This window comes from Berghia stephanieae, chromosome 13 (assembly GCF_034508935.2).
Source record: "Berghia stephanieae isolate SIO BIC M18660-M18661 chromosome 13, UCSD_Bste_1.3, whole genome shotgun sequence".
NCBI classification, from domain to species: Eukaryota; Metazoa; Mollusca; class Gastropoda; order Nudibranchia; family Aeolidiidae; genus Berghia; species Berghia stephanieae.
Window position 1 is genome coordinate 22,437,775 of NC_088372.1, and position 11,784 is coordinate 22,449,558.

Genomic DNA, 11,784 nt, shown 5'->3' on the forward strand with positions numbered 1-11,784 from the left:
AAGAGATAGGTATATATTATTATTATTACTATTTACCAGTTCAACTCTTCACAAGAACATAATAATAATAAACATGTCTATCGACGCCGTAGCATTGAAATTGCCCACATTCTGGACCACTTGTCCTTCAGCGTGGTTTGCACAAAGCGAGGCACAATTTGCCTTACGCGATATAGCAAGCGATGAAACAAAGTACTACTATGTAGTGGCTGCCTTAGACTCAGACACAGCAACTAGAGCCCTTGCTATTCTATCATCACCACCCAAGGAAGGTAAATATGAAGGCCGCTGGTAGACACTGCGTGCTACGCGACGGTGACCACGGGATGGTAAACATCGCGCGTTACGTTGTGGGAAAGAAACGGTAGTAGGTGCAGCGTATTACGCTACCACCCACTTGCCGAGATGGTAGCTGCAGCGTAGATAGGTAGAGTAGAGCGTAAAACGTTACGAAGTTTCCGATGGCTGTTATAAATCCATTTTCCGTTTCGCATCCAGATTTTATTACGCTACCACCCACTTGCCGAGATGGTAGCTGCAGCGTAGAAAGGTAGGGCGTAAAACGTTACGAAGTTTCCGATGGCTGTTATAAATCCATTTTCCGTTTCGCATCCAGATTTTATTACGCTACCACCCACTTGCCGAGATGGTAGCTGCAGCGTAGAAAGGTAGAGCGTAAAACGTTACGAAGTTTCCGATGGCTGTTATAAATCCATTTTCCGTTTAGCATCCAGATTTTATTACGCTACCACCCACTTGCCGAGATGGTAGCTGCAGCGTAGAAAGGTAGAGCGTAAAACGTTACGAAGTTTCCGATGGCTGTTATAAATCCATTTTCCGTTTAGCATCCAGATTTTATTACGCTACCACCAACTTGCGGAGATGGTAGTGCAGCGTAGATAGGTAGAGCGTAAAACGTTACGAAGTTTCCGATGGCTGTTATAAATCCATTTTCCGTTTCGCATCCAGATTTTATTACGCTACCACCCACTTGCCGAGATGGTAGCTGCAGCGTAGATAGGTAGAGTAGAGCGTAAAACGTTACGAAGTTTCCGATGGCTGTTATAAATCCATTTTCCGTTTAGCATCCAGATTTTTGTATTTTGTGGCTCGGTTTTGTTTCTCGATTATGAGTCCAAAATTTTGTTTAAATCCCACAAACGCCGCATGCTGCCAATTAACCTCCTCCTCCTCTTACTACTACTACTACTACTACTACTACTACTACTACTACTACTACTACTACTACTACTACTACTACTACAATAACTTTTTTTAAATGCTACGCAGCACTACTTCCAATTGTAATTGTATTATCTGACGATGTAAAAATACAAACGAAATGGTGAAAAATGAAAGATATTGGATGGAAAAAGTAGAATCAATGTACCGTTGGGGCTCAAATCCTTCGTCGGCAAAACAAACAAGTGGTGTAAATATGACAAATGCAGCGTTGCACTGTTGGGTGATTGAAGTATAAAGGAAACGGTGGTGTACCATACGTTGTGAGTAGATTCCCAAGGCTGTTTCACACATGAACATTAAGAGCAGGTCAGTTTATAGAAAGACGAAAAATGAGTAAAATAAAAGAGATACTTGTTAGAAATATATTAATCGTATCTAGTAGTAGTAGTAATGATATTGGTAGTAGTAGTAGTAGTAGTAGTAGTAGTAGTAGTAGTAGTAGTAGTAGTAGTAGTAGTAGTAGTAGTAGTAGTAGTAGTAGTAGTAGTAGTAGTAGTAGTAGTAGTAGTAATGTGATAACTATGTGGATTAGAATGGGCTGGGGAAGAGGTGTTTGTGCGGTGTCCGGAACTTCGTGAAGGAAATGAATGGCCACTTTTGATGACTGGAAAGGAAGGAATAGATGGACAGATCTATATTTTTACACACACACAGATAGAGAGAGAGAGAGAGAGAGAGAGAGAGAGAGAGAGAGAGAGAGAGAGAGAGAGAGAGAGAGAGAGAGAGAGAGAACAAAAGCATTTGTGGGAGAGACTTAGTGGATAATAGCACTGTTGGTAGGGACTCGGTTGATAATAGCACTGGTTGCTGGGAACCGATGGCTAATAGCGCTGGTGGAAGGGACTCAGTGGCTAACAGCACTGATGATAGGGACTCAGTGGCTAACAGCACTGATAATAGGGACTCAGTGGCTAACAGCACTGATGATAGGGACTCAATGGCTAACAGCACTGATGATAGGGACTCAGTGGCTAACAGCACTGATGATAGGGACTCAATGGCTAACAGCACTGATGATAGGGACTCAGTGACTAATAGCACTGATGATAGGGACTCAGTGACTAATAGCACTGATGATAGGGACTCAGTGACTAATAGGGCTGGTGGTAGGGACTCAGTGGCTAATAGCACTGGTGGTAGGGACTCAATGGCTAATAGCACTGATGATAGGGACTCAGTGACTAATAGCACTGATGATAGGGACTCAGTGACTAATAGCACTGATGATAGGGACTCATTGGCTAACAGCACTGATGATAGGGACTCAGTGACTAATAGCACTGATGATAGGGACTCAGTGGCTAATAGGGCTGGTGGTAGGGACTCAGTGGCTAATAGCACTGGTGGTAGGGACTCAGTGGGTAATAGCACTGGTGGTAGGGACTCAGTGACTAATAGCACTGGTGATAGGGACTCGGTGGCTAATAGGGCTGGTCTGGTGATAGGGACTCAATGGGTAATAGCACTGATGGTAGGGACTCAGTGGCTAATAGGGCTGGTGATAGGGACTCAATGGGTAATAGTAATAGCACTGATGGTAGGGACTCAGTGGCTAATAGGGCTGATGATAGGGACTCAATGGGTAATATCACTGATGGTAGGGACTCAGTGGCTAATAGGGCTGGTGATAGGGACTCAATGGGTAATAGTACTGATGGTAGGGACTCAGTGGCTAATAGGGCTGGTGATAGGGACTCAATGGGTAATAGTAATAGCACTGATGGTAGGGACTCAGTGGCTAATAGGGCTGGTGATAGGGACTCAATGGGTAATAGTAATAGCACTGATGGTAGGGACTCAGTGGCTAATAGGGCTGGTGATAGGGACTCAATGGGTAATATCACTGATGGTAGGGACTCAGTGGCTAATAGGGCTGGTGATAGGGACTCAATGGGTAATAGTACTGATGGTAGGGACTCAGTGGCTAATAGGGCTGGTGATAGGGACTCAATGGGTAATAGTAATAGCACTGATGGTAGGGACTCAGTGGCTAATAGGGCTGGTGATAGGGACTCAATGGGTGATAGCACTGATGGTAGGGACTCAGTGGCTAATAGCACTGGTGGTAGGGACTCAGTGACTAATAGCACTGGTGGTAGGGACTCAATGGCTAACAGCACTGATGATAGGGACTCAGTGACTAATAGCACTGATGATAGGGACTCAGTGGCTAATAGGGCTGGTGGTAGGGACTCAGTGGCTAATAGCACTGGTGGTAGGGACTCAGTGGGTAATAGCACTGGTGGTAGGGACTCAATGGCTAAGAGCACTGATGATAGGGACTCAATGGCTAACAGCACTGATGATAGGGACTCAGTGACTAATAGCACTGATGATAGGGACTCAGTGGCTAATAGGGCTGGTGGTAGGGACTCAGTGGCTAATAGCACTGGTGGTAGGGACTCAGTGGGTAATAGCACTGGTGGTAGGGACTCAATGGCTAATAGCACTGGTGGTAGGGACTCAGTGACTAATAGCACTGGTGATAGGGACTCGGTGGCTAATAGGGCTGGTGATAGGGACTCAATGGGTAATAGTACTGATGGTAGGGACTCAGTGGCTAATAGGGCTGGTGATAGGGACTCAATGGGTAATAGTAATAGCACTGATGGTAGGGACTCAGTGGCTAATAGGGCTGGTGATAGGGACTCAATGGGTAATAGCACTGATGGTAGGGACTCAGTGGCTAATAGCACTGGTGGTAGGGACTCAGTGACTAATAGCACTGGTGGTAGGGACTCAGTGACTAATAGCACTGATGATAGGGACTCAGTGGCTAATAGGGCTGGTGGTAGGGACTCAGTGGCTAATAGCACTGGTGGTAGGGACTCAGTGGGTAATAGCACTGGTGGTAGGGACTCAATGGCTAATAGCACTGATGGTAGGGACTCGGTTAATAATAACACTGGTGGTAGGGACTCAGTGACTAATAGCACTGGTGATAGGGACTCGGTGGCTAATAGGGCTGGTGATAGGGACTCAATGGGTAATAGTACTGATGGTAGGGACTCAGTGGCTAATAGGGCTGGTGATAGGGACTCAATGGGTAATAGTAATAGCACTGATGGTAGGGACTCAGTGGCTAATAGGGCTGATGATAGGGACTCAATGGGTAATATCACTGATGGTAGGGACTCAGTGGCTAATAGGGATGGTGATAGGGACTCAATGGGTAATATCACTGATGGTAGGGACTCAGTGGCTAATAGGGATGGTGATAGGGACTCAATGGGTAATAGTAATAGCACTGATGGTAGGGACTCAGTGGCTAATAGGGCTGGTGATAGGGACTCAATGGGTAATAGTAATAGCACTGATGGTAGGGACTCAGTGGCTAATAGGGCTGATGATAGGGACTCAATGGGTAATAGCACTGATGGTAGGGACTCAGTGGCTAATAGCACTGATGGTAGGGACTCAGTGGCTAATCGCACCGATGCTAGGCACTCAGTGGGTAATAGCACTGATGAAGGGACAGTGGCTAATAATAGGGCTGGTGGAAGGGGCTCCGTGGCTAATAGCACTGGTGGAAGGGAGTCAGTGGGTTATAGGGCTGGTGGTAGGGACTGACTCAGTTGATAATAATAGCACTGGTGGTAGGGACCAAGAGAGAGAGATGGAACAATAGCACAGGTGGCAGGGACTCAGTGGTTTATTACACAAACAGGTGGCTAATAGTAATGAAGTAGGTACAAGTAAAACGAATAAAAAAATCAAGACATGTAGTAGGATTGCAATATCCGCCACAACCAGCAAGGAATACAATTTATTATTGTAATAAAAGATTCAAATTCAATATAGAACAAACAGGAACATCAAAACTGAAGGCATAAACCAAACGCCCATGCCAAATATTTCATGATAAGAATATCACCATTGCAATGTACTGTTCATCAGTAACATAATTGAGAAAAAAAAAAAAAACACATCAGAGGCACGACGAAACACCTTGACTTGGGATTTAGTTCCCCCCCCCCCCCCCACCCATTCCACGTTAGCAACTGCACACCCCTGCAGCCACGCAGTCCTCAGCACATAGGTACACCTTGACTTGGGAAAATGAGGGAAGAATAAACTTCAATATCAAACCATGATTAATTAATTTAATAAAAACCTGACTACTGGTAAGCAAATAAATATAAAACTAAAAAGCCCAAAAGAAAAAAACAACCCCCAGCACCTTATGCCATACTCTCCAGTGACTCTGAAAAAGACAAGCGTGTGCAGTCGGCGCTGCAACAAGAAATTTCCGATAAAGCAAAATAGTTACAAGGGATAGAGTAGAGTCATGTAAAGAAAGTAGGGCATAACATACTCCAAGAAATGTGTTACATAAATGAGAACTTTATGCATTTCTGGTGATTATTTAAGAACATGCACAAAATTTACAAACATAAGAATTACTGTCAGGCAAATGAATGCAAACATTGTGGAACCAACGGATACAACGAAGACATCTTGTCTAGTCAGTTGGCCCACTGCTTAGCTCTCTTGGGGGATCTTCTAATCTAGATTCATTTTTTTAAATCCTCCTTTTCTTCGGTAAACCTAAAACAGTAATTCCAACACCTTTTGGTCTTCCTCTCTTTCCTAACTTTGTTGGTGGTTTGATATTTAAAAGATGCGCACTGGTGGTAGGGATGCAGTGTGTAATAGCACTGGAGATCAGAACTAAGCAGTCAAATTATATGTCACCAATGGCAGTGAATACAATTTACATGCATTATGAAAAAAAATTTATCCCACATTGGAACGCACTAGTCCGCTTAAAACATCTGAGCTAGGAAATGTTTCACCGTAAAGGAGAACCTGTAGTCAAAAGTCCATTTTTTATCTCGCAGTGCCAATATTGGTATTCCCCTATTATTTTTAGGTGGTAGGAGGTCTAATTTAATGATTAACACAAACACGCACACAAAAAAAGCTAAAAACTTAAATGTGTGGCTGTGTGGTCTTATGGTATGACACTCGCTTTCAGATCTTTACTCACATTCTCTCACCGTACTCGGGTGTAAAATGAGTACCTGGTCGTTAACGGTGTTGTCTCTGTCCGAAAAATTGTAATATCGCATAACAGGCGTCATGTCCTATCCTATATGTTAAATATTGCTGTTGACCAGGGACCCCTTGTAAAGCGCTTCGAGCACATTTAGTGGATATTGCACTACAGCATTTAAAAAGCTCAATATGTTTAAATGTCTTCAATGACACAGACAATATAGGCTAAAATCAGACCAACCCCCCCCCCCCCCCCCCCCCCAATTTTCTACAGTGATGCATCGAAAACCAACGAATACCTTCCAAATTTGCACACACTGTCTCCGACAATAGCTTCATCATGATGTAAAGGTTTAGCAAGACTTGAAAATTTTAATTAATTTATTTATTGAATTGTTCTTCGATTACGATTGAAAATTTGGCACAGAATGACAGGCAATTTAATCCAATTTAAAAGTTCATAAAACCACTAAATTTTAGTCTAGCCCAAAACCAAATCCATCATGATGCAAAACCCATCATACGAAAGATTCTGACCAAATTGGAAGACTATTGGAAAACAGTCCAGATATGAATGTCAGAAAATCAGGAAATGATGCAAAATGGAATTTTGAGAAAAAACATAATCTTTCTTTAATTTGATAAACAAGCTAATTTTGTAGATAACGTCCATCAAAATACCAAAGTATAATCAATATGGAACAAGAAAATGTAAATTGATCAAGTTCTGAAAAGAAATTAGAAAAATAATTGATTCGCTAACCCATATCGCTTAGAAAAAAATATTGAATGATCTCAATTTTTCATTTTAAAAAAAAATAATTTGGTGGTCAAATATGCTTTATAGTTAATCTCAGAAACTAATAATGTGAAGATAAACACCAAAAAAACCAAGTCTTTAATTATTTTTTTTTACATTTTACAGGGACACCCTATAGACTAAGATTAGTTGTAAAACCCTAAAATTTCTAACATTGATCAGATGCACCAAAAACAAGCATATAAATTTCTTTCAAATTTACACACAATGTTTATTACATAAATAACTACATCATGATGGAAGAGTTTACCACTAGTCTACAAAATAAATTCTTTACAATATCTTTTAAATTTCGACTGTAATTGTGGCGCAGGTCGACAGGAAAAAAATAATTTCTAAAATTAAAAAATCCTCTAAATTTTAATTTACCCCAAAATGCTTCCATCATGATGCAAAAGACATCATAAAAAAGATTCTGAACAAATCTGAAAATAATCTAAAGGAAAATGACATTTTTATGGTTGTTAGAAAATCAGAAAATGACATACAAAGGAAATTTGAGAAAGCACTAATTTGACATAAGCTGATCCATAAAATTTTCAAAATAATGACCATCATAGGACAAGAAAACACGAAAATTGTGGAGACTGATTTGACTACAAAATGTATAAATGATTCGCTAACCCATTCCCTAAGAAATTAAATGCTGAAAATTTTTTATATTACCTTACTCTAATTTTGTGGTCAAATATGATTTATACCTTACGAATTCATCATCGTAATTGTAATCACAAAAACTAATTATCAAAAATTCTCAAAATATGATTTCGCAAAATATGATTTTAAGCACTACCCTTATTTTTCAATTTTTTAAAATGCCGCTTGTGAGAGAAGTATCTAATCAATTTGAACTGCAAAATAAAATCTATTTTAAACAAGAAAACAGCTAAATGGTGAAAATAGATCTAGCACCAAATAAAGAGCAATTTGCTTTCGCAAACTCCTAGAAAAAAAATTTCTTTCGTCTCAATACAGGAAAAATCAACACCACATGTTTGCACTGCTTTTTCTGTAGTTCCACAAAGAGGGTTGATCTTGCTCTGGTTTGAAAAATGGAAATAAAAAAGAGACATTTCATTACGTAGCAATTTTTGGAAATGGCTATATAATTAAAATCATTGTCATAAAATGAATTTGTCAAAGACATACCAATTTTTTCTTTAAATGGTCATCGTTCTCACCAACATAGTTGAAATTTTGTTCGCATTACATACAGGACAAAAGTCTTGACAACAAACTCTATTAAGTTAATAAATGCAGTAGTAACTCAATTCAAATAATCCTTTGTCATTTTCATTTAGAAAAACGAGAATTTACATTGAGCATGCAAATCTCAAAGTTGGTAAAATTCCCAGTTTCAATCCCTCTATTTCGTTAGTATTGGCAAAATGAAAATCTCGAACAAAGTGGACATTCCTTTGCGATGTTGAATTTTTTACCCACGAATTGATTGTCTCGAACTGGCTGAGAAAAGGAAATTGAATAGTCTCACTATCGACTCTCGACAGAGTTCATAATAACGGAGCGCTATCATTATAATTATAATATGAATTTTATCAAGACCACCCACATTTACCTCCCTCAAATTCAAATCCTCTGTAAAATACTCAATTTGGAAAATTCGAAAACACGGAAATCTCGAACAAACAGGCATGGTCATGGTCCCGACTTGTTCGAAATTTCCGTGTTCGAGTGTACTGTATTGATCACCAATACAAATGTAAAGGCGCCATGAAGATTTGAAAACATTACTAACCAGTTTCAAGAAAAGCATGCAGATACTCTGCTCTGCTGGCAAAGATGATGGTTTGCTGATTGATAAGATTGCCACAACACACTTGAGCCAACTATCTTTCTTGATTGTCAGAAAACCAGTATGGTCAACTGAATTCTTTCATGTTAGCTGTCGATGAAAAAAAAAAAAAATTAAATTCTCTGCAGTGAAAATGGCACATACCAATGTCATTGCTTAAGTTAATAATAATAATAATAATAATAATAATAATAATAATAATAATAATAATAATAATAATAATAATAATAATAATAATAATATTAATAATAATAATAAATAAATAAATAAATTGAAAAAAAAAAGTAATAGTACTAATGATGATAATATCGTTTCTCATTATTGGACAATACTGTATATAGATCTAATCTATATTCATCGTCATTATCATGATCATGAGGCATTTCACTCCAAAGTTCTAAAAATTGTGTCACCGCCGGTACGGCTTCCACTGCTGCTGCTCACTAAAAACTGCCTAGTTGTTACAGTTACACTAGATCTACACAGTATTAGAATAGAAGTAAAATCAACGAAGGATTAATCCATAACGATCACATTGGCATGCAGACCACACACATTCATTCATTCATCATTCATCTCTATCCACAATCACATCATCATCATATCGCCATCGGTCGAGTACACACTGTCCTAGCCTTGATCAAATAAAAGAAAAGACAAATTCTTACCTTTACAGAATCCTGGCGAGTAAAAAAGGTGTTGGTCTCAGTCTGCAATTGCTTAACTGCATTTAACTGCAAGTTTGTTGATGCTCGGAACTCGAGAGTCACAATTCACAATCGAACAAAACGACCACGACTTCGCGGTTGGCGCCACGGTCGACTTACCGGATGTGACCTTTGACACGCCCGGTAACCTGGTGGAAAATTTCGCTCACTACGCTGCGAGGAATGGGGGCAGTAACGGTTGCGTATTACGCTGTGGCCACCCACTGAAAAACTTCCTGCTGTCTGCGTTCGGCCTTTCGGAAACAGAGAGAGCGGAATCTCTACTCAACATGAATGGTTTGGGCGACTTAAAGCCATCTGAGTTAATGGACAGGATGTTAGTGCTCCTTGGCAAACACAAGCCCTGTCTGCTCTTCAGACAGTTATTCTTAAGACAACTTCCAGCAAACATCAGACTTCCATTAGCAAACTCGTCCAACCTGGATGATTACAGGGCACTTGCCAGAGAAGCTGACAATTTTTTCTACGCTGCTCACTCAAACTCTAACTCCTTTTCAATTTCTCATACTACTTGTGAAGTTGACACACCAACCATGACCAGTGAAATAGATTCCCTCTGCTGGTACCATCAACGGTTTGGTTCAAATGCCCGTCGATGTGCACAAACATGCAAACTCTTCAATTCATTTAAGAAAAACAAGAAGAACCAGGGAAACGCCAAGCCGGGTCAACAGTAAATTCTGCTGTCGACCCGGATTCTTACTCAGCCAACGCGCCCACATCAAAAAATCTCCAACTCATCGTCGTCGATGAAAATTCAAACCGACGTTTTTTAGTAGATACTGGAGCTCAAGTATCTGTCACACCCGCCTCTGCGCCAGACAAAAGCTTGGGTTCCTCTGATCTCGCATTACAAGCTGCTAATGGTTCTACAATAAAAACATACGGATGCTTCGAAACTAACATACGTATTGGATCGCGTTCATTTAATGCACGACTTATCAAAGCTGATGTCAAACGTCCCCTACTTGGAGCAGATTTTCTACGTCATCATAATCTGCTTGTGGATATTCGCGGTCGACGCCTTATCGACGCTGAAACGTTTTCGCACGTACCTTGTTCAGTAAGTTCAGTTTGCGCAAACGCCGAACTCTCACCACTCGAGCCGAACTGCAATACATTCAGAAAATTATTGAATAACTATCCAGAACTACTTCAACCAACATTTTCAACGGCAACTGTGAAACATGGCGTGCAACATTTCATCACAACCAAAGGTCGCCCAGTATTCGCACGTGCTCGTCGCCTGGCTCCAGAAAAACTCTTGTGTGCAAAAAAAGAATTTTTCGAAATGGAGAAAATGGGCATAATTCAAAAATCAAAGAGCCCTTGGGCTTCCCCATTACACATGGTCCCCAAGGCTGATGGCACAATGCGTCCCTGCGGAGATTTTCGTCGACTTAACGATGCTACTATACCAGATCGATATCCTGTCCCACACATTCATGATTTTACAGCAAACTTAGACGGTAAGATCATCTTCTCGAAGATCGACCTTGTCAGAGGATACCACCAAATTCCAGTCGCTCCAGAAGACGTCCCAAAAACGGCAGTGATAACCCCTTTCGGCCTTTGGGAGTTCTTAAGAATGCCATTTGGATTAAAAAATGCAGCACAAGCATTCCAACGTTTAATGGACTCCATTTTACAAGATTTAGACTGCGTATTTTGTTATTTAGACGACATTCTGGTTGCAAGTTCAACTGAGGCAGAACACATGGAACATCTCAAAATCGTATTCGAAAGACTTAGAAACCAAGGCCTCGTTATCCGTCTTGAGAAATGTCTTTTCGGCGTGAGATCTCTTAACTTCCTTGGCCATCACATCTCGCATTCTGGATCTGTCCCAATGGCGACAAAAATTGAGGCTGTTAAACAATTTCCACAACCAAAAACCATCAAGTCACTTCAAGAGTTCCTCGGGATGTTGAATTTTTACCATCGTTTCATTCCGAGACTAGCTGAAATACTTCGACCCCTATATAGTGCTTTGAAAGTCAAAAAACAACGTCAAGCACTTACGTGGACGCAAGAAATGTTGAAACTTTACTGACGGTAAAAATGCACTAAGTAACGCTACAATGTTAGCCCATCCTTGCTTGAACTCACCCCTCGCTTTAACGTCTGACGCCTCCGACCAAGCTGTGGGCGCTGTCCTTGAACAACTTAATCATCAAGGT

The 11,784-nt window shown here is 40.5% G+C and overlaps 1 long non-coding RNA gene across 1 annotated transcript; it reads right to left on the reverse strand.

Annotated features, from left to right (window-relative positions):
* Nucleotides 1-4,971: 4,971 nt before the first annotated feature.
* On the reverse strand, nucleotides 4,972-9,681 carry LOC144959175 (uncharacterized). Its single transcript, XR_013642581.1, has 3 exons — nucleotides 9,545-9,681; nucleotides 8,820-8,966; nucleotides 4,972-8,103 (listed from the first exon to the last, which is right to left on the reverse strand). It is a non-coding gene; the product is annotated as an uncharacterized LOC144959175 (long non-coding RNA).
* Nucleotides 9,682-11,784: the final 2,103 nt, after the last annotated feature.